The 24,523-nt window shown below is 41.4% G+C and overlaps 1 protein-coding gene across 2 annotated transcripts in view; it reads right to left on the minus strand.

Annotated features, from left to right (window-relative positions):
• The window catches only part of SRGAP3 (SLIT-ROBO Rho GTPase activating protein 3), a 2,107,662-nt gene that overhangs the window by 1,586,817 nt on the left and 496,322 nt on the right, over positions 1-24,523 (minus strand). The gene's annotated exons all lie outside the window — the stretch shown is intronic.

The raw sequence follows: 24,523 nt of genomic DNA on the forward strand, positions 1-24,523 counted from the left end.
GACTCGGACACATCTATGCAGAAGGTGTAAGGCTTATAGATATATCAACACCTCCAACATATTTCAACATCCTATTGCTACCAGACTGTACTTGTATAGAGATTATGCCACATCTACTACCAGAAATGTGATTTATATTGCCACCTGTACTCTCTGTTCATCTTTTTATGTCAGTAAAACTAATTGGAAGTTTAAGGAGCTTATCCTTCAAGACCTTAGTGACATTTGAAATAAGATACAACGTAATGCCTTGTCCTAGCATGTCCAGAATTTTAATGGCCACAGTTTTGTGTTTATGTGCACGATTACACCTAGGGGTAGGAATATGTTTAATGAAACTGAAGCTAAGAAGGTTGATTGGATTACTGAATTAAGAGCCAGTAATACACCTGGATTGAATGGAGTGATTCTGTTAAAACAGATTTTGAGAGCAGGGAGGTTCTGATTTATATAATTTATTGGGTATTTTACTGGGTCCTTTCATGGCAGGCTGGATCTCCATTTATGTTAAGACACTATGAATGAATCCACGTATTGGAATTGTATATCTACATTCTGATTGGTCATTGACTATGAGGCACTGTGTTTTTATGAATGGGTAGTGGAATGCTATTGGATGCTCTACAATATTTAAATCTTTTGTTAATGAACAATTATTCTGTCTGAAGAAGGAAATAATCCAAAAGTGCTCATCCTACTTTTATCATGTTTTATTAAAGATTTATGCACTCTGCCTTGGCGGTTCTACTGTTGCTGGTGTTTATAGTTATCTAAATTATCTGGAAACAGCAATGAAGTAAGTTCTGTCAGTGAAAGAGAAATTTCCACTAGGTCCTTAACTGAACATTCTAATAAAGATGGTATGCACTAACAACATAGAATAAGAAAATTATAAGTTAGTTAAATTTTGGGGTGTATTTATTTATTCACTCTGTTGATGTGGTTAGTCCTACTAGGCCAGTGTCCTCTTTTCAAAGGAGATCACAGGTGGCAATTATACTTATTAGGGGAAATTTGCCAAGGGCACCTTCCCTACTTGTCTTTTTTCCCTGATAAGTGCCATGGGCTCTTTTACTTCTACCTGAGCTACCTGAGTTGTGTACACTTACCATAAATGTAGATGTTCAAGTGTATTCACTGTTGCAGTCATTACATTTGGCCAGTCATAACATTTGGGTTATCTGCTTGCAGTAGCCCTCAGTCAGCCTGATTAACAAAGTCTTGGGTCCTGCGTCGGATGCTGCCGCTTCTTCCATGATGTCAAGTGTATAAAACATGCAGCCGATGCCATTACATCAGTTTTTCTTGCCCCAAATGTCAGGTGCCCCCTAATGGGAAGCAATTAAATCTATAATTACAAGGATATACCTCCAACAAAAAATATACCAAAAAGCTTTTTGAGCATAGAAAGGGAGAGTAAAGGTATAGCCAAAAGAAAAATGGGGGCTGGAGGGAGGGTAACCAGGACTGCAACAGTGAATACACTCGAACATCTACATTTATGGTAAGTGTACACAACTGTACTATGTTCTTCGTGTTTCACTGTTGCAGTCATTACATTTGGGTAGATTCCCAAAGCTAAGGTTGAGAGGAGGAATTTAAAGAGAATTAGGACCAGCTATAAGACCCTGCAAGACTGCAGTAGCAAAGCCAGCTCTGGACTTAGAGAACATTAGCAAATGATAATGCTTGGTGAAAGTGTGCACAGAACTCCAGGTGGCAGCTTCTAGAATGTCCCTGCTAGGAACGCCCCTGAGAAAGGCTGTGGAGGTAGATGCAGCCTGGGTTGAATGGGGTCTGATGCCCTGTGGGATAGGTTTTCCATGGGGCTTATAGCAGAAATTAATGCAGTGGTCTATCCATTTTAAAATGGTTTGCTTTGGAATAGCTTTTCCCTCTGTCCCTGCCGCAAATGCCACCAGCAATTGTTGAGATTTCCTTTGAGGTTTAGTCCTGTCCAAGTAAAATCTACGTTGTCTGTGCACAGCTAAGGAGTGCAGTATCTGTTCCCCTTTGTTCTGTGGGTTAGGAAAGAAGGTAGGCAAATGAATGGACTGATTGAGAGCCACACTGGATACCACCTTGGGCATGAAAGAGGGATTGGTTCTAAGGGACACCCTGTCCACATGAAAGATGATGAAAGGCTCCACTGCATTAAGGGCCTGTAATTCAGATACCCTTCTTGCAGAAGTGATTGCTAATAGGAAAGCTGTTTTCCAAGAAAGAAATTTTAAATCTGCAGTAGCAGCTGGCTCAAAAGGAGGAAGAGTGAGTTTCTTCAAGACAAAGTTAAGGTCCCAGGCTGGAGTTGGAACTCTCCTGGGTGGCCTTATATTTTTTGCCCCTCTGAGGAACTGCTTGAGGAGTGGGTGAGAGAAGAGGGGAGGCTCTGTACTGTAATGAGCTGAAATGGCTGAGGCATGAATTTTGATGGAGGAAAAGGACAAGCTCTTATGAAGCATCTCAGTCAAGTATTGTAGAATCTGAGGTAAATTGGGCACTGCTGCACTCATCCCTTGAGATTGATTCCAGGCACAAAATCTTTTCCATTTTGCAGCATAAGATTTTTTAGTACTACCTCCTTGCCTTTAAAATGATATCCATCACTGATTTACTGAGGGATGGTAAAGGAGAGATTAGGTAATTAGCCAGGCTACTAGGTTCAGGGTTTGCTGCTGAGGGTGCAGAATCTGGTTCTCCTGCTGAGACAACAGGGAAGGAGTCTGAGGCAGGTGTCATGGGGTCAAGCGTGACACACTGTGCAAGAGGGGGTACCAGTGTTGCCGTGGTCAGTCTGGTGAAATTAAAATTGTCCTTGGCTTGTCCTGTTTGATCTTTAGTAGTACCTTGGAGAGCAGAGGCAGAGGAGGAAAGGCATAAACTGTTTTTCCAGCTGAAGGATAGAGTATCCACTTTCCAAGCTAGCTTGTGGGCAATCCTTGATTTGATGGTTCTGGGGGGAGGCAAACAGGTCTATATCTGGGCTCCCCCACTTGCTTGTCAACATGTTGAAAATCCTCGGTTCCAGTTTCAACTCGTGTGGGTCCATGAGGTTTCTGCTTAGTCCATCTGCCAGTGTATTTTGTTGTCCTGGCAGGAACTGAGCTTGTAGATTCACTTGGTAGCTCAAGGCTGTGTTCCACAATGCCATGGCTAGTCTACAGAGGGGGTGAGAATGTGTACCCCCCTGCTTGTTTATGTACCACATGACAGTGGTGTTGTCCGTCTTTGTCATTAATTGTCCTGGAAGAATGTGGTCCTTGGAAGCTGTCAGAGCATTCTGTACAGCTAACATTTCCTTTTGATTTATGTGCAGGTGCATTTGACTTGGGTTCCATTTGCCCTGAATGCACATCCCTCCCAGGTGAGCCCCCCATGCATAGTCTGATGCATCTGTTGTTAAGGTTTGGGTGGCAGGGGGTAGTGTGAATGGTAGTCCCCTGTTTTGGTGGCAGGCCTCTGCCCACCAAATGAACTCTAGGTGTAAGCAAGGTATAATAGGAATCATTGCTTCTAGATCCTGTGAATGTTGACACCATAAGCTTTTGAGATACCATTGTAGTTTAATCATATGCAGCCTTGCATATGGAATTAGAAGAATGCAGGGGGCCATCAACCCCAAGGCTTGCAGTATTTGATTTGCAGATAGCTGGGTTTTTGTGGCCACTTGTTTGAAGTAGGTTGTCAAATAAATCCGTTTATCTGGCATGAGGAAAGCCATTTGGGAAATTGTATTCAAGCTTGCTCCCAGGAATATAATTTGTTGACAGGGTACCAGGTGTGATTTATTTTCGTTTATGCTGTACCCCAGACAAGTCAGCACCCTTTGAACAAAGGCCAGATGATTCAAAAGTATGTCTTGGCTTTCTGCCCTGAATTAGACAATCGTCCAGGTATGGGTATATTTGAATATTTCTTTGCCTGCAAAATGCAATGACTGGAGCTAGGCACTTTGTGAATACCCTGGGCACAGTAGATAGGCCAAAGGGCAGTGCAGAGAACTGATAGTGCATGTAACCTGCTTTGAAGCATAGGTATCTTCTGCAAGACTCCCTGATAGGGATGTGCAGGTATGCTTCTTTTAAGTCTAGTGTTGCCAACCATGCATCTTTGCCTAGCATAGGAAGCAGCTGGTGAAGAGTCAGCATTTTGAATTTTGGAATCACTAGAAAGGTGTTTAGAGTAGAAAGGACCAGGACAGGATGCCATGTATTGCCTTTTCTGGGTACCAGGAAAAGTCTTGAATAGAAACCTTTTCCCTTTTCCTCTTCTGGTACCAACTGAATAGCCCCCATGCGTAAGAGAGAGAACTTGATTTTGGGCCTCTGGCCACTGATTTGGGGGTAGATCTGGACACCTGCTTGGTGTTGGTACCATGTGGAAGTGAAATTTGTATTCTTGGGACACTATATTTAAAACCCATTTGTCCTGGGTAATGAGTTCCCAGTTTTTGGCCTGCAGACCAATCTTTCCACCTAAAGGAGCATTCAGTTGGGAAGTGCTTGGAAGTTGTAAAAGCAAGTCATTGGAGACAGTTTTCCATAGGGGGAGTCTTACTACTCCCAGATTTGGGTGCGGAAATCCCCCACTGCTTAGTCTTGTGTGTCCCCTGGGACAGAAATCTCGTGTTTCTGCTGTGTCTGGGCTTGCCTTGAGAAGACCTGGAAGGGGCTGGAAAGGACCAATTCTTAGAGGGCCAATGCCTACTAAATCTAGGAAGCTCAACTTGCAAGAAATCTTTAACAGTTTGCATAGATTTAGCTTTATCTTCCATCTTTTTAAAAACTTCCTCAGCTTTGTTGCCAAACAGGCGGTCCTGATTTAAGGGAGCATCCAACAGTTCAGCTTTAACATGATCAGGCAAAGATTGCTCCTTAAGCCAAGCATGCCTTCTGAGCACAGACACAGTAACAGCAGCCCTGCAAGAGTCCTCTAATGAATCAAATCCACATTGCAAAGCATGTTTACCAACCTGTTCAGCATAATGCATTAAATCCTGAAATTCTTTATTTTCAGCACAGTCAGGAATCAACATAATTTTCTGTTTAAGCAACCCAATAACATGTTGTTGATACTTCAAAATATGAAACTGGCATTTTAAAGCCCTAATGGCCAAGGTTGCAGAAGTTTAAACCTTCTTACCCCATCTATCAAGCTCCCTGGAGTCTCTATCAGAAGGGGTAGGATTTTTAGCAGTAAAAGCCTTAATGCCCTTGGGTCCCTTTGAAAAAGTCTCTGGATCCGCAATAGGATTTTTAAAAAGAAACTTGTGTGAATCAGGAACCCTGTAATATCTGTCAGGTTTTCTGGGAGCAGGAGGCAAAGAATCAGGGGCCAAACTAGATTCCGAAAAAGCATCAACAATGTCTAGCAAAGGAGGTATAGTTAAAGGCCTATGCTGAAGCAGGAGTAAGAAATCCCTAAGCCTCTTTTTTGAATCAGGAAAATTCTGGCTTTCCCAGTGGAAATGCTCCCTTAGAGTATGTAAGGTTTCACCAAAAGAAAAGTCCTCTGGAGGGGAAGCAGAGGGAATAGAGTCCTCTGCATCAGAATCCTCATAAGTAGGTAAGGGCAAATCCAGATCATCAGAAGACTCAGAAAAATCAGAGTCCTGGTCAGAAGATTCATAAACAACTTCAGTCCTAGGTCTGTTAGAAGGGGGAGGTTGGCTTCCCCTGATTAAAGATATAAGATCTTCAGCCATTCTTATCATTTCTTTTTTAGGCATAGAGGCCTGAGCATGCAGCCTGGGCGTCGGTTTCTTAGGTATGGTTCAAGATTTAGGCCTAAATGAAGAAGGAGGCGTCAGTTTAATATGCAAGTCCATAGGTCTGAATACACCCTCAGAAGCCGGTGCCTGCACAGCGGCTCCGGACCCATCCAAGGTAGAGACATCTGCAGGTTCCACAGTTGAAGCATCTCGCAGCATACCGGACTATGAATGGGTCTCGGTAGAGGCCTGCGAATCAGAAGTAGCGGGTATCAGAGGGCTGTGAAAGCGCCTCACTGAGTATCAGCGAACTGACGACTGGCTTAGGAGAAGTGTCGTTGGCAGCTTTGGACCTAGGCGGTCTGTCTCTGTCTTTACCTTTGCGTTTTTTCAGAATTCCAGTAGTCGGATGGCTAACCGACGACATTTCTGGATAATTAAACCAAGAACCGAAATATTTAGAGGCGAAAATATACAGACGATGGATAGTGCGATGATTAAATAAAGCACAAAACCGACAGCAAGGTACGTCGTGGTCAGGGCCCAGGCAAGGAATACAGTACGAATGAAAATCTTTGTGAGGTATTTGCTTTCCACAAGTAATGCAATTATTAACTTTTACTGACATCGGTAAGGAGCAAGAAAAAGTTTCCCCAATGGGGTACTTAGCTTTAGTTGAAGACTTTGGTTCTGAAACTCGAAAACGAAAATTTCAGGAGTCAGCCGACTGGCACTTGTGAACTGCTTCTGCTTTGGGCACCACATGGCAAGAAAGACTGATATAATGGCGTCGACTGCAAGTTTTATACCCCTGACGACCTAACGTCAAGGAAGAAGGGACAGCATCCGACGCAGGACCCAAGACTTTGTTAATCAGGCCGACTGAGGGCTTCTGCAAGCAGATAACCCAAACATAATGACAGCCCAAATGTAATGACTGCAACAGTGAAACACGAAGAACATCTTGAAGGCATCTCTGTTGTAGCCTAAACTAACTATCGATAGTTGAACAGAAGTTAAGACACTAAAAACTACTGCCATACCTAAAATTTGAGCTGCATCCTCCTGCTATTGGTTTATATGATGACTTGATACAATATCAAAAGAATATTGTAGGACATTAGAAAAATGGATCTCCACAATCAAATACTCAGAACTTCCTGCAGTATCACAGCCTCTTTTACATGATCATGAGAGCAGCATGTCTGAAAAAAAAAAAAACTAATCTGTATACTGAGCCCTAAGCACTAATACAGGTGCTAAAACAAACAAACAAACAAACAAACAAACAAACAAACAAACAAACAGCAAATTGACCCGATTGTCAATGTTAATATACTATAGTCCTGGCAAAGAAATCCTTTAAATCCTAAAACGATCACAAATCTCATCTTAGCATTCCTTCACTGATATTGTAGAGAAATCTGATGGTCAAGTTGCCAAAGAAGCCAAAATACTTCCCCAGATACAGCTGGACTATAGCAAGCTGGAAACAGGGACACACAAGGCCAATGAATAGTCTAAATCTATTAGCAGAAATCAGATGGTAAAACTGCCACTCCTCAAAAAATGGGAAATTTGTTAACTGAGTCAATGCTACACAGTAGTGTCACTACATGGAGACAGTTTCTCAGTTTTTAAGCATGAATTGCTGCACTTCATGTCCAAAGATCTGTTGGACAATCCTACATCATGTTATCAAGTCACTTGTATAACACTGGGGACACATATCCCACAGAACATTTGTGCTTGTGAAATAAATACATTGTAAAAGGAACAGGATGTAGCACACCAGTAGGCTGAAGCCACAAAAAGGTTCACTGGTTTTCCTGAGAATCAACTAGGCAGATAAATAGGCTGACAATAAATTTCAATATTAGTAGTCATCCCGTGACAATGCTGTTAAAAAAGCCACTAAGGAAGAGCTTACTTTGAGTAGAATATAGAATAAGAAACATGTCATCACCACAAGCTGTTGGCTTATTACAGTCTGCCTATCCGTTGTGCCACTGTAAAATATCAATTAAATGTAATCAGCCATTAATATTGGTCATCCAGATTTACACATCTACAGTGGCTAGGTGGCAAGAGGCACACCAGTAACTCAGAACATTGCTACAGACAGAAGTGATCTAGAAATCAGTTACTGCAGGTCCAAGCTCAAATTCCCAATACTAAACAGAAGCCTGTGTCTTACACTGGAAAAAGTTCACCCAGTCACACAGCACTAGTTTTTTCAATCAGACATATCTTACCTTTACAATGGGGTTATTTGTAGCTGACTTTTTTCAAGGATGAAGCCAAACAAAAGTTGATCCAACCACAGGATAAAAGCAAAACCCGAAAATTGCTCAAGAGTTTTAATGTTCTCAGCAGCCAAAAAACACATTAAAGGGTCATTGAAAACCTTGTAGTCTCCTGCAAAAATACAAGTACTGTTCGGGTTATTAATTTTCTATTTTCTTTTTCCTGTCACAGATCACAAACATCCTTTTTTCCTTCTCAAGTCTCCAATTGTCTCGAAAGGAATCTGTCTCGGCCTGGATGACATAAACTAGACATACCACATTCTGTAGTTTTCACCATAAATAATTTCCCACACTTTTACATCCTGAGGCTTATTACTGAGATCAGTAGTGCTATTATGCAGACTAACGGGTGAAGTGACATCTCTTTTCCACAACACTAATTGCTGAAGAGATCTTTACATGAAGATCACGCATGAGCTACATTACAGCATAATAAGCAAATCCATTCCATACTACAGCGTTACAAATTGTCAAGTGCTCTTATTTTTGGCAAGTGGAGTGCTCATTTTATCTATGAACTGTAGAAAACAGAGAACATCTTGAAAATTATGTGGGTTTCAGTTCCCTTACTAGCTGTTTGAGGTGACATCTCTTGGTAACAGGTATGTGAGTACAGCTGTTAGAATCATTTGAGAACATTCATGCCTAAACAAGAGTATATCAAAGTCTGGAATTTTTTACCGATTATGGCAACTTAACAAAACCATGCTGATTACCTAGTTTAAATGCATCATGGAAGGTGTTTTGTCATTTTTCAGAAAGCACAAATCACAGTAACTGAATTAAGAAGAAAAAAACTGAAATTGCTTCAAGACACTATTTAAAAGTCCATTGACTCTAAGTATGTTCACAGGTTCATAGGTTGATGGATTACTACTAGGCTGACTGCACTTGGGGCCATTTTAAGCATAGCCAATTAACCCATGTGAGAATTAATCCCTGCACCTTGTGTCTGTAATGCAAATATCTTAACCATTATGACAACCTCATAAATTAGTACCAGGCTAACTGTCTTTGTGGGCCATTCCAAGCCCAGCTTATTATCCCATGTGAGAATAAAACCCTGCACCTTGTGCCTATAAGATGAAGACCTTAACAGGTATGCCAGCCTCCATAGTCCATTTACTATGGCAATACATTGTGACAGGATGGAATGGTAACTTACAACTATACTGAAGATCCTTGTTATATTACAACCATATAGTCCAAATGTCCTAACCAAAGCCCCACCACCATGGGTAAATATCTGAATTGACCACTACCCTCCCAATGTGTATTTCTACTAAAAATGACATAATTTAAAAGAAACATCTTCCCTTTCTTAAAATATTGCTGAATATGAGCTCCATTCTTGTTCCAATGTACTGTGCATGCACATGACGACATGCATAGCTCTCTATTTGATTTATGCTGCTATATACATGTCGGCAGAAAGCAAAGGAAAGTTCAGTCTTTTAACCCACAGAAGAGGCATCGTTTTAAATAAAAACACATATCCATCTATCCTCAATCCCTTTTTCCCATTTTCCACATGGGGTCGGGGTGTCACTTCAACAGTGACAATCATCTTGAGATATGTAGCATGCAAAACTAACTTTACATATGGGGAGATGTGCGTAGAATCAAATAGACTATTTTAATACATGTCCCTTTTTAGAGGTAAGGAAAAAAACAGAAGCTGTTCTTTTGAATTTATTTGTTAGACACACTGAACTGTTTCATTAAGGCTCCCAAATTCAGTGGGATAAACTGGATTTTACATTGTGAATAGAAAGTAGTACACTTCTTTGGAAGTGTATTTCTTTCCACTCTGTAATGTGTAACACAAACTCCAAATCTAACACAATTTTAACTTAACAAAAGCCTAGTTGAGGACTTTTGACTAGTGGAAAAAGTCCATCCAAAGGATTAGTGTTAGATGAATGCTGATTCAAAATTAAGCCATTCCATTTTGACCTTTTTGCAACCTTTTTTATGTTTAAGTTCAGTTTTAAGAAGTCATGCACTTTCAGTATCTCTTATTATTATTTCAGCATCTTCTTAATGTTATGTAACCTCTTTGTTTTATTTTCTACCAGTTGTCAAGTTTTTTGTCTTGTAACTATTCTCTACTTTCTGGAACTATCTGTTTAGCTCAGTCCATTTCATCGTCTTGCATTATCTGATGAGCACTCTCTGCTCACATTCCATGCTGCTAATGATCTTTTCATTGCAGAATGCAGTAGACACACGGAAGACAATGGAAGTCACACCCCAAGGTGGCATTGTGCAGAAGGACACAGCCTCTGGTACCTGCCCTGTGTAGGTGCTGACTGAACCTTAGTTTTTGATTCCTGAAGCAACAGCAGTTAAATTTGAGTGAACAGAGTTTGGAAACAATGCATCATTGATTTTAAACTGCTTGGTACCTTCCAACTTCTGGAAGCCCCACTGTCTACAAATTTATTAATACAAGAAAAATTATGCCCTTCTAATACATCTGTTTTATTGTTATGAAGTGCATAGTGCATTGACATCACTGCAGGAAGCCTATGTGTGATTCCAGTGGTCTGCATACCTTATATCCCCCTCCACAGAGGATGTTTGTCTGTCTGCTGTGAGAACCCACTGTGTCCACCAAGGGGTTGCCAGGCACTTAAGAAAGGACTTTTATCCTTCAGCCACTTAATTGATTTGCATCCTGATTAATCTTTCTCGCCCTGGCCAGCTGACTAGCACCTGGGCATCTAATCAAACCTGACTAATCGGCACCATAGGTGACAGCTCTCCTCCAGGGGGCATTAAGCTGCCATGCTAGCTCTAGCCATCTTTTTACTGTGTTCTTTCAATAATATGGACAATGGATTAATTCATGCATATCCAGGGATAATTCTCTTTAGAGGTCATTCACATCTAGTCTCTGTTGGAACCACAAAAGTACAAGCAACTTCCCTCAAGCTTACATGCTCAGACAGAATCATCTTGTAGCCCACAGTTTTAGTTATCCAACTGATCTTGCAGCAAGAAAGGTTAACCAATGTAACTGGCAGCAGAGGCAAGCACTGTATCTCTGCACTGAAATGGACACCTTAAATCACTGTCTTGGTCTGGAGGATCTCCTGAGACACCACCTGCTCAGTTTTGTACAGTAAACCTCACAGTGAGTCAAGGTTTTCTGGTGTACATACACAGCATAATGCTTCTTCATGGTCACAGCTGTAGATAGGACTTCCAGAGAGCCCTGTGCGGTTACCCAGTCTGGTGCTCCCTCAACTCTAAGTCAAGGACTCAGTACGCTGAGTTGTGCAAAAAAAGTTCTTCTTTAAACTGCAGCAAAGCACTTGAGACAAATGTAGTAAGTGGCTTGCTACTGCTAAATACTACACGTGGGGCAGTGAAGTATTTCAGACCTGATTTCAAATACAGTATGGCATTAAGCGACTTGCATTTGGGATAGCTACCCATACCACCCACCCAACTCCAGCTATGTTTCTATTCACAGGCACCACGTCTCTGTGTTCAGTCCCTTTTACCAATTTTAATCCACATGTGCTTTCAAAGCAAGACCAAGGTAAGATGCCGTGGATTCAGCCCTTCAGCAGGTAGCTGGATTCATACACCAGGATCAGCATAACAGGGGGCCATAAGGGTAGTACTGTACTTTTTCCTTCCCTACCTCCTCACAGCTATCAGCTGCCTCACCTCATTCTTCAGGATTACCAGTCCCACCTTAGCCTCCCCAAAGCTCAACCTAACCCAACCCATATTTGGGACTTGTTCATAGGTGTATACTAGGCTAATAGCCCTGGAGCCTTTACAAACCTAGCCCACAGAAGTGCCCTGGCATCGTGCCAACCAACGTTAGTTCCCAGTGCCTCTATCAAGTACAGCCACTGAAGTGATCCCCGGGGTGAACTTTCTATTGCCCATCCACTCATCAAGATTTCTTTTGAAGAGGGCCAGTGAGGTGCTCTGCTAGAGATGTATGGGAAGTCTATTCCAGAGCACGGGCAGTCTCTAGGTTATGAACCTGTCCCTCCACAAGTTCTGTTTATTGTGGTAATGAGGTTGAGGCCTCTGGAGTGTGAGGTGCGGAGGGATTGGGATTTCTTTAGATGTAGCATTTCTAACAGAGCTTGGTCAGACATGGCTTTGTAAGTCAAGCAGAGATCACCTCTTAGTACATGATATGACAGATAGAACAGCTGGAGTTTTTTGAGTCTGTCTATATAGGACATGTGTTTAAGGCCTAGGATTCTCTTCATTAGGTACTTTTGTGGCCTTTCCAGCTGTTGCATGTGTCTAGTGAGGTACATGCCAAATGGGGCATTATACTCAATGACTGGCCTAATGAGTAGAGAGAGATGATGACCTCTTTCTTTCTGGATGCAAAACTCTTGGCAATGAGAAGTGCCACATAGAGGGCCTTTCTGACCACAGTGGCAATGTGGTGGTTGAAGAAGAGGTTACTATCATAGGTTCATAGGTTCATAGGTTAGTACTAGGCTATCGGCCCTAGGGCCTATACAAGCTTAGCCATAACAATTCCCTGGCTATTTCTTCCCACAGTATTTACTTCCCTGAACCCCTGTCTAGCAGGGCAACTGATGTGATCCCCAGGGTGAATTTCCTATCTCCATCCAACCATCAAGGTTCCTTTTGAAGAGGGTCAAAGAGGTGCTCTGCTTGACATGTATGGGCAGTCTATTCCAGAGTCTGGGGAGTCTCAGGGTCATGAACCTATCCCTCCAGCATGTTATGTTCATTTTGTTGACAAGGTTTAGATCCCTGGAGCGTGTGTCTCTGAGGGATTGGGATTTCTTTAAGTGTAGCATGTCCAACAGCTCTGGGTTTGACATGGCCTTGTATGTTAAGCAGAGATCGCCTCTGAGTAGATGATATGCGACAGAGTATGGGTGGAGTTTTTTTTACAAGGTCAGCATAGGGCATCTGCTTTAGGCCTGTGATTCTTTTAGTGAGGTTGTTCTGTGGCCTTTCCAGTTGTTGCAGATGTCCTGAGATGTACATACCAAACGGGGCATTGTATTCTATAATGGGTCTAATGAGGGATGAGTACAGTGGGACAATGACCTCCTTTTTTCTGTTTGAAGAGCCCTTAGTGATGAGGTGTGCCACACAGAAGGATTTCCTGACTGTTCTGGTGATGTGGTTATCGAAGGTGAGACCACTGTCCACCTGTGTCCCTAAGTCTCTTATCACACTTTTGGTGTTTAGTGTACTGCCACCTATGTGGTAATTCATGGGTACATGTTTTTTTCCCAAAGGGGATAACTATACATTTCTTTGCATTGAGCTTGAGCCCATGGCTCTGGCACCAAGCATCTGTTTCTGTAAGGCCCTTTTGTAGAATATCCACATCATTTGGGGATTCAATAATGACTCCCAGTTTGCAGTCATCTGCAAACTTTGTTAGCCAGACTCCCTTAGTGTTGGCCTGTACTTCAGAAAAGTAGATGCCAAACAAGAGCGGTCCCAGGACTGAACCCTGAGGTGCTCCACTTGTCACTTGTCTGGAGCTGGATTTGGAGTCGGCTTCTTTTACAGTGTCAGTAAGCCAGTTGGCAACCCATCGAGTGATGTAGGGATTATTGCCCAGCTTAGTAAGTTTATCTATGATTTCAGAGTGGGGGATGGTGCTGAAGGTCTTGGCGAGGTCCAGATAGGCTGTGTGGACCAGCTTACCCTTGTCCACGGCTCTGGAGACTGATTCGAAGAAGTCAATCAGGTTCAGGAGACAAGATCGGCCTTTCATGAACCCAAACTGCGTGGGGTCCAGTGTTTGAAGGTTGCCAAGGTCTTTGTTTATAAGTTTCATGATAATACGTTCCATTTCCTTGCAGATCAGGCTCGTCAGACTGATGGGGCAGTAGTTCCCGGGATCCCTTGTGGAGTGTCCGCAGATCTCTTATAACTCTTTCAGTCTTCAGTGGGCACCCATAGATGTGGTAATTAGTGGGAACTGAGTTTTTCCCAAAGGGGATGACAATGCATTTTTTGGCATTAAGCTTAAGACCATGTTTTCAACACCAGTCATTGGTCTCAGTGAGGCCTTTCAGTAGGATGTCTACATCACTTGGGGAGTTAATAATGGCTCCCAACCTGCAGTCGTCTGTGAACCTGGTCAGCCAGAGTCCCTCCGTGTTGTCCTGGACTTCTAAGAAGTAGCTGCCAAACAGGAGAGGACCCAGGACCAATCCCTGTGAGACTACACTCATGACTGGTCAGCAGTCTGACTTGGAGTCCGCTACTTTCACACATTGGGTTCTGTTTGTGAGCCAATTTGCACCCAACCTAGTGATATAGGGGTTGATGCCTAGTTTGGTGGGTTTTTCAATAGTTCTTGAGTGGGGAATGGTATCAAAGGCCTTGGCCAGATCGAGGTAGGCTGTATGAACTGCCTTGCCCTCATCCACAGCTCTGGTAACTTACTCAAAGAAGTCAATCAGGTTAAGCAGGCATGATCTACCTTTCACAAAACCAAATTGCGTGTGATCTAGAGTTTGGAGATTCCCTATATCCTTGTTAATTAGGTCCATGATGATGCGCTCCATAGCCTTACATATCAGACCCGTCAGGTTAACGGGGTGATAATTCCCAGGGTCTGTAGTCGCTCCCCCTTTATGGAGAGGGATGACTGTAGCAGGGCACCATTCGGTAGCGACAAAGCCTGAGGTGAGGCTGTGATTGAACAGGGCACTGTAATTGAACAGGGCAGTGAGGTGATCAAGGACAAAGGTGCAACAGCATACTACTGCTAGGGAGTATGCCGTAATTCCCACCGTACCATGGGAGACATGCAAGCTCTGCAACAGCTGCCTTTGGGAGGTGCATGTGCACATCCACCCATGCTCAGCCTCTCCACCAAGTGGTATATCGCTTCCAGTGCAGGACTCATCAGGGTATTAATGCTGATACTGCAGTGATTTTAGGCTGCCTCCCTTCCCCAGGATGGGTGAGCTAGTGTTGGCTGCTAATTCCCATGCTTCCCCACCAAGTTCCTACAGTACCCATGCTGCTAGTCGAACACAGGTCATCTGGGGTGCAATTAGGGCTTTACCCTTTGAGCCATGGGTCCAGGTCTAGGGTAGTGCTGTATTCTGAGTATGACGTTAAACTAAGGCTCCATTTATTTAACTTGGTGACAGTTCAGGTAGATGTTAAACCTGCAGCACTTAAAACAAAGAATAACTTAAATCATTAACACCTTGGTCAATTTTTTTTTGTAGTCAGCATAACTGCCAAACTGGTTCACTCCTGAAAAGGTACAGTTATACGGCAATAAATAAAGTTGAAATAGTATCCCTCCCCTGTAGGTAGTCCAAACGTTCTGCCCTTAATGTTCGGGTATATGTATGTGAGTCAGAAACTGAACCTTTAGTTTTATTCCTCTGTCTTGGGTACTGAAGGGAGTCTTTTCTCCCCCAACCATTTCAGCCATTTTTTGCTGTCTAATTTCTGTCAAAGGAAGACAGAAAATCTTGCATTCTTACCTTATGCACTGTTATTCATATTGACAGACATGAATATAGAATTGCTGACTATAACCGTTTTTATATACACTGCGAATTAAGTTAGCACTTTGGTTTACCTCTTCCCCCATAATGGATACTGGGTACAGACCATATTGTTAAGACTGGGAATATGAAAGGTTGGACAATTCTCCTCTCAAATCTATAACTGGTGATAATGTAGAATGAGTACATGCTCAGAGATTTGTATTGAACAGTTCAGTATACTTTAATATGCATTACCAATAAAAAACATCAGTTAGGGTTTCATTCTTCCAACAGTTAGAGCTTCTTCAGACAGGCTTATGGATATAAAACCAAAGCTTAAATATGTGAACACTTTCTCATAATCATTCATATGTAGCACATGTAATTAGCTTCGGTTGCTCCAGCATAGTGACGCTGATGATGATGATGATGGCAATTTATCCACTCTGCTGTTTTAAAGTCCCCTGTCAGCTCATCTGTAGCCCAGGCATTACACCATCTTTTATATTATCTCCCACCATGTTAATCTTTAAATCAATGAAATGGCCTCTCTCTGTTCATTTATCTTTTTCATTTTTTCTTTCTTTTCTTTCTTTTTTTTTTTTTTTTTTTTGTTCAGACCATCAGCTGCCAGCCTCCTCCTTCATTACTCCATTCCCCAATCCTGATACTACCCCCTGGCTTTGGGTCAATGGCAGGGAGAATGGAGAGGGTAGAGGCATATTGTCTCCACTTCATATTCCAGTTTAGGGGCCACCAGCAGGCAATCATCATCATTAATCAACCCCCTTTTTCTCATTTTCTACATGAGGTTGGGGTGTCATGTCAACTGCCACCATCTCACTTGATTCAATACCATGGTCCTACCTTCTCTGATAGTCATGACTGATAGTTGCAGGTCTTCTCTCAAACAGTCCAGCCATATCTTTGCAGGACAGCCATTTTCCTCCTGCCTTCTTCTCATCTATCCCAAATCTTTTTTTACCAGATTGTGTTCTGCTTTCCTGCACATGTGCTCAAACCACCATAATCTGTTCTCTTTGACCTTCTCTGCATTTGGAGCTATTTGTACTTCTGCTCTGATATACTCATTTCTTCATCTGTCCCACAGTATACATCCTACCACCCATCTCAGGCACTTCATCTCCATCACCTCTAGTTTCGTCATCTGCTCTGCCTTCACCTCCCAGATTTCTGTACCACATACAATTACTGGTTGCACCATTGTTTTGTCCAACTTACTTTTCAACTTCTTTGGCATTCGTCTGCTATAACCTTTGGCTTCATTGATTGCATAGGTTCACAAGTGAATACTATGCTAACTTCTGTAAAGGGCCATTTTGAGTCTAGCCAATAATCTGAGGTCAGAATCAAACCCTGTGCCTTGTGTCTATAAGGTGAAGACCTTAACCATTATGCCAAACCCACTCACACACTAACCCTTACACTCTGTGCCAGTTGTCATCAGGCCCTCTGATTCTAACTTTGACCTCCTCATGCAGACTTCCCTAATCCCCAACCACTCCCATCTTAGACACTTGAAGCTGTTACCCTGTTGTACTCTTTTCCCTCCGATCTCAATTTTCAGTTTCTTCTGATTTCCTCCACTTATTGCTATGAAAACTGTCTTGTCTGTACTCAGTTTTGCATTCCATTTACTTAGCATTAGCTGAAGTTCAGCTTTGTTGCTCTGTTTCCACAACCTGTTTGCAATGTAGTCCATCACCAGTTCAAACAGCAGTGGACTTAGAGATGAACCCTGATGCACAACTACTCCCAGTGGGAACCTTTCATTTGAGAGTTATTCCTTTCTAGCCCTAATGTTAAAATTGTTCCCATCTTCTTTTCTGCTATCCAGTTGTCAAGTAATAAATAAAATTGAATAAAACTGAGTAAAACTGAAAATATGCTTGTCTGCTCATTCTTAGCAAATTATTTCTCAGAAATTTCAGTGGTCATTCAGGCCTGTTCTTTATCCTCAGCAGCACAATTAGCTGCTGACTGCCACACCACAAGTTTCTGCCAACCCTCATCCACACATTTTAAACTTTGTTATTTCCAGCATGGAGTGCAACTTCCTCTGTATCACATTACACCACTGATGCCTATCTGGAAACCAGTGTTAGCAGGGGACAGCAAACCTTTGTTTTATCTATAAGAAAGTCCATAACAGAGCTTCTGGAAAGGGACAGTATGGCCAGAACTCAACAACGGGCCTTTTGGATTGCATGAGAGACAAAAATGACCTAATGCCCACATCTTATGTCATAACTACCTGGGCATCTATTTACCTATGAGAAGGGGTACTTGTCAGACTCATGCAATGGGGGTTAATGAGGGTTATCAGGGAGGGGTAGGAATCTATAGCAGAAGGGAATAGCTGACCACAGTGGAAGAAAGTATGATGGCAGGTCTGAGGGCGTTAGAGATTAAATATCATGACTAACATGCTTAAGATGGACACAGCGTTAAGGTCAGCTGATATCTTACCACGTTTTACACTCCTTTTCCTTACATGGAACCTGCAAAGGTTCATGTACCTTTTACAGTCTAGGTTACTACAATATCCCTGTCACCTGTACCTTCTGAAAGTAGGTGCACTTATCCTGTGATGATTATCAGAGCCATGCAATAACAGGAAACGTAACTAAACATCAGCAATGTGTCTGCACTGAGCAGGGTCCCGTGAAGATCTGTACAACGTGCAACAGAATCAAAATATCTCCTTTCAACTTGTTACATGTACCTCAAACAAATAATGTTAATGACCCCATTTTAAGAAGCATTTCTGTAGCTTTCACTGCATTTATATTCACTCAGTCAACTGAGAATATGACATTGGCTGTTAGCCAGAAACCAACCTTACATTGTTTAAGTAAATTGTGATTAGATTTTTTTAACTAAGCCTCAATTACACACTGACTGCTTTCAAAGCATAACATACTGTTTTTCAGTTTCTTGGAACAGTACCAGAAGTCTGGATTAGTTCTAGTACTACTCTTTTTTAACTCCTCTGACCTTCCTTCAGTGTTTCCTCACCAGTTCCTTTTCTATTCTTACCTGGCTTATTAACTGTAATAAAAAAATCATTAAGTGGGAGGATGGGTGTGCTGAAGAGACTCAGAACAGTTTCCAAGATCCCTGGCTGATCTCACACTTACTTGAAGGACATAAACAGGGCAAAGCTCAGTCCTGTTTACAGTTACTAGGCTTGCTCTAAACTTAGCAAAGCAATATGTGGTTAGGATGTAGGCCCCAACACTCTGATATTCTGGGATGGGAAGGATAAATTACCCACAAAGATTTCTTCAGACTACATAGATGTATTTAAGAGCCATCAAACTATGAGTCATGCTCAGAAACCAAGTAAACACACTAAAGAAATGTTGGCACATCTGTGATGTACCATAGTACTTTGTTTTCCTGGGTTACTTCTGCAAAATCAAATTAAAATCACATTTATGTACAAGCAATTTTTCACAGAGCTGAAATACTGTACAACAAAGTAATGATAAGAACACACTACTTGTATACACAAGGGGGGGGAACAAACCAGACAAACAAAAACCTTATAAAGCTCATTTCAGCTACCACTGTATACCAAATTTAAAAAGTACATCTTGGAAAGGGTTTTATCAGGCAAGCATCCACTTAGCTGGAGATGATGCACTTTCCAATACAATGGAGTAACAAAGGCAAAAATCTAACTCTCAGAATATCCAGCTGACTTACAAAGTGTTGGGGAATAAAAACAGCATGTTCCATGCATTTGTTGGGTTTGGCAGTATAAAGCATCTCCAGTCATATTTCATCAGTGAAGCTGCAGGCAATGCAGCCTAGCCTGTGGAGCATAAGAAGCAACATTGATTTTCAGTTGCCAAAAAATTAAATTCCATTTGCATGAGATGGAATCCAGGAATCATACCTGTAAATTTCAAATGCAATTTCTTGTCATGTCTGTGATTTCATTATAACTTTCATCTGTATCAATATATATATTGAAAATTAAAACAGAGTATAGGTACAGAACTGTCAATAACGCAAGCTGGCAATATAAATAATAAATATGAGCAGAAATACATCTTGCAGTGAATTCATTCTCTAGCCTACATAGACAAACCCTGTGAAAATGGCATGATTTTTTTCAATTTTCTAGACCTTCTAGTACAAGTTTGCATTCACACAGTAAATGTGAATTACACACTCATTTAGAGCCAATCACCAAATAGAGTCTTTGCAGAAATTTAACACAAATGCAATACATGTACTTGATTCAGCCCTCACTTAACTCTGTATTCACAACAAGAGCCAAGACATTGGTCTCCAGTGTATGTAGCTCCCCTTCTTCTCTAGACAATAAGGTCCCCTTTTAGTTTACTGCAAAACTTGATCAGACCCTGTCTACCTGTTTTAATACATTTGAACATCTGTTGTGAAATAAGAACGTCAGACAATCTCAATGTTGGTAAGAGTGCCTTGGCTGTAATTTTAATAAGTCTTTATTATAAAATTAGAATGAGAGTACAAAGAGATATTAGAGGTATGCCAATTTATTAACAAAAAGGGACCTGCTCAGATAGTTCTATATACAACACTACTTTCAATGATTATATTTCCAGTATATGTTGCACATTTACAACAGCTAGAGGTGTTTGATTTCTGAGTGACAGTCTACCTCTTATCTCACTTTTAGCTCAGATTTGTTGAAGAAATTACTAACAAGAGTTATGAACACAAGTACCATGGTTCCTGACAACATTTCCAGGTTTCTAATTTGTTCCATGAATGATTGCTTGGGTGACTCTCTAGTTATCCTTTTAACTGCTAAAGAAGAGATTTGTTCCTGAAGACCGGAAACAGTTAATGGTGGTATCTATTTATATGGGTGGAAATAGGATCCATATCCATAACTTAAGATCAATTATTGGAAAATGTCTTGAGTGCTGTTTACCCACCAAAAAAAAAAAAAATATATATATATATATATATATATATATATATATATATATATATATATATATATATATTTTATAAAGTCCAAGGTGGCCAATAAGCAGGAAACACTTAATCCAAACCACGATTTATTGTTTATTGTACAAAAACACAGAACATCAACATTTCGTACAATAAATCGTGGTTTGGATTGTTTGTTCCCTGCTTATTGGGCACCTTGGACTTTTGGTTTTTAGTGCTTTTTGGTGCTTTGGACGTGGTTTTTTGGGTTTATATACATATATATATATATATACATATATATATATATATATATATTTACTTCGTTTGCACAAAGTTTCAGTACTTCAAAATCGAAACCCACTTGGTCAAGTCCAGTTGTTCAAAGTACCAAAACTTCAAAAATGAAGTATGGAGATCACAATACAGCGCGGAATGAGAATATTCCCTTTTTTCACTGTGATCTCCCCAGTAGACCCTTATTAATGCAATCGATAACGTTTAGGTCGATAACCAAATAACAATATTCACATATGTATTGATGTTGGGTAATAAAAGCAACAAATCCATGTTAGTTAATGTCTATAGACAGAATGTGTGCGTGTGTGTGTGTGTGTGTGTGTGTGTGTGTGTGTGTGTGTGTGTGTGTGTGTATATGTATATTATATATATATACATATATATATATATATATGGTTCTACCTGACATAAACGAAACCCCAAAACACCGACAACGCAATCACCGAAACCACATAACCAACAATACAAAAACACGAAACTCCACATGCCCGACAACGAAATAACCGACGGTACACAAACACGAAACCTCATACACTGCACACACCACAATCACAACAATCAACAAACAAAACCACATACACAACACAAGCACACCAAAATCCCTACAAACCCACACATACACAACTACCTACAACCCTAACCCAAACCCTAACCCTAAGGTCCGTCACTACCGCACACTTACCTGACCCGCTCCCTAACCCTAACTCACTTATCCTGCCCCTAACCCAAACACAATCACTAGCACACTTACCTGACCAGCTCCTAACCCTAACTCACTTATCCCGCCCCTAACCCAAACACAATCACTACCGCACACTTACCTGACCTGCTCCCTAACCCTAACTCACTTATCCGCCCTAACCCAAACACAATCACTACCGACACTTACCTGACCCGCTCCCTAACCCTAACTCACTTATCCCGCCCCTAACCCAAACACAATCACTACCGCACAATTTCATTCAGCCTTACCTGCACATTGGCGTTCTTATGAGCCGTCGACTTTAACTACTGTCGGCGTTTTCAGATTTCGCGCTTCTGAGGCTTCAAAATTTTCTGTCGGTGTTCTCAGCTGTCGGTGAACTCAGGTAGAACCATATATATATATATATATATATATATATATATATATATATATATATACATGTCCATGCATGTCTATACATATATATATATATATATATATATATATATATATATATATATGTGTGGATTTACTTAGTTTGCACGAAGTTTCAGTACTTCGAAATCGAAACCCACTTGGTCGAGCCCAATTGTTCGAAGTACCAAAACTTCGAAAACGAAGTATGGAGATCACAATACAGCACGGAATGAGACTATTCCCTTTTCTTCGCTGTAGTGTGATCTCAGAGTTGGCATATTTAAGTAGGGGGGTGTGAAAGGAGGCTTGCCTCCCTGCAAAACATGTTTTCTGTGTTTTTTTTTTTTTTTTAGTCAGCGCACAAACACACACACACACACACACACACACACACACACACACACACACACACATTCTGTCTACAGACATTAACTAACATGGATTTGTTGCTTTTATTACCCAACATCAATACATATGTGAGTATTGTTATTTGGTTATTGACCTAAATGTTATCGATTGCATTAACAAGGGTCTACTGGGGAGATCACAGTCAGTTTTGATACTATGTAAATGTTATCCATGAAGAAGAACCTCCATAGTTATACTGTTGGGACTTGCTATTTATGTGCTTTCAGCCTTTCCTCAGATTTTTGGACAGCTGTATTTCAAAACATGCAGATGACTTTAAGACTGAGGCAGTTATGACCACACTAGAGGATATGAAAGCACTGAATGCTTACCTTACTGTTTGTGGAAATGTACATAATTGTGTCATTTCAGGTAGCTTTGGACTAAGAGCTTAGGTTAAAATAAGAGTTACATTTTGATGTTTGTTAACTTATCATATAATCCCAACAGTGATACTCCTAGTGTAAAGGACCAGGGTATAAGAAGAAGTCATGGCCAAAATCAGAAACAGCAACTCTCATAATGGCAAGAGCTCACTAATTAAACTAAACAGAAAACTAAGAGAACTAATTAAATACAATAAGGTCAACCACAATGTCAAGATAGCCTCTCAGGCTAAAGACAACTGAAAGGTCTTCTACAGCTACATCCAAAACCTTAAAGGTAACACACAGCAGTGTGCTGAACTTGTGATAAATGGTGCCACCTTCTCCAAGCATACTGACATAACGAATCTGCTGGTTGACAGATTCACACTAACTTCATCCCCCCCCCCCACTCTCCACCTGCCACCCCCCCATGAAATCCCCACTAGCATAACCTCCCAAGTATAAGCACGGAGCAGGTCACGGTGGTACTCGCTAAGGCCAAAAACATAGCCTCAAGGGGCCCAGACAATATCCTGGCTTTCCCCCTAAATAGCTTGAAACAGGACCTATCTGACCACTTGAGTCTCTTTTCAACTACAGCCTCAAAACAGGCTATGTACCATGTGAATGGAGAACTGGAATGGTCATCTCTCTTCACAAGGCTGGACCATCAACAAACCCCAGAAACTACAGACCCATTAGTCTGACTAGTCTAATATGCAAGGCCATGGAATGAATTATCATGAAAATAATCAACAAAGACATTGGTAAACTACAGACACTGGACCCATTCCAGTTTGGTTTTGTCAGAGGAAGGCCATGTCTACATAACATGCTAGACTTCTTTAAGAAGGGTCACCAAGGCAACAGTACATAACACCTACCAAGACCTGGCTAAGGTATTTGATACAATACCCCACTCAGATATTATTGGCAAATTTACTGAACTAGGCATAAATCCCCACATAACTTGCTGGATTGCCAGCTGGCTCAAAGGTAGGATCCAAGAATTCAGGATTGGTGAGACCACCTCCACAAAGAGATTGGTCACCAGTGGACTACCTCAGGGCTCAGTGCTGAGCCTGATTCTGTTTGGCATCTACTTCTCAGTGGTCAAGGCTAATGTCAAGGGCCACTGGCTCACCAAGTTTGCCGACTACTGCAAATCAGGAGCTATCACAGATTACCCACATGACACTAACATTCTACAAGAGGATTTAACACACAAAGGTATTCTGCCTTGCCAAGAAGTGCATTCTAGCATCTTTTCAGGAAAAGTCCACAAAGTCTAAGTACTCCATCAATAAGATACTACTATGAGTTGACCAAGTAGTTAGGGATCTGGAAACATATGTAGACAGTAATCTGGCCTTTGACCAACATGTAGCAGTGTAAGAACAAACTCTTTGTATGTCGCCCAACTTATAAGTAAGGGTATGGCATCCAGGTCCAAACAAGTTATAGTACCACTTTACTGCACTCTTATCAGAATCATCACTGAGTACAATGCCCCGTTTGGCACATACCTGACCAGGTATATGCAACAGTTGGAACACCCACACAGGTTCCTCACTAAGAGAGTCTAGGGTATTAACATACTGTCCTACAGAGATCACCTTAAAACCCTATCGCTATACTCTGTCTCCTACAGGTTACTGACAGGCAATCTATGCCTGGCATATAAGCCATCCTCAGATCCAGCCCTGATGGACCTATTGCACATCTCAAAACAAATAGCGCCAGAAACACTAGATCCAAGGATTTAAACTTTGCTTGCGACATAAATAGAACATGTTAGTGAGAAAGAAATGCATCTCAGAGTATCCCCATACTCTGGAATAGGCTCCCTCCATCCATGTGAAGCAAAGTCCATCCCT

The sequence above is a fragment of the Protopterus annectens genome, chromosome 7.part1 (genome assembly GCF_019279795.1).
Source record: "Protopterus annectens isolate FY-2018-M chromosome 7.part1, PAN1.0, whole genome shotgun sequence".
Taxonomy (NCBI): Eukaryota; Metazoa; Chordata; order Ceratodontiformes; family Protopteridae; genus Protopterus; species Protopterus annectens.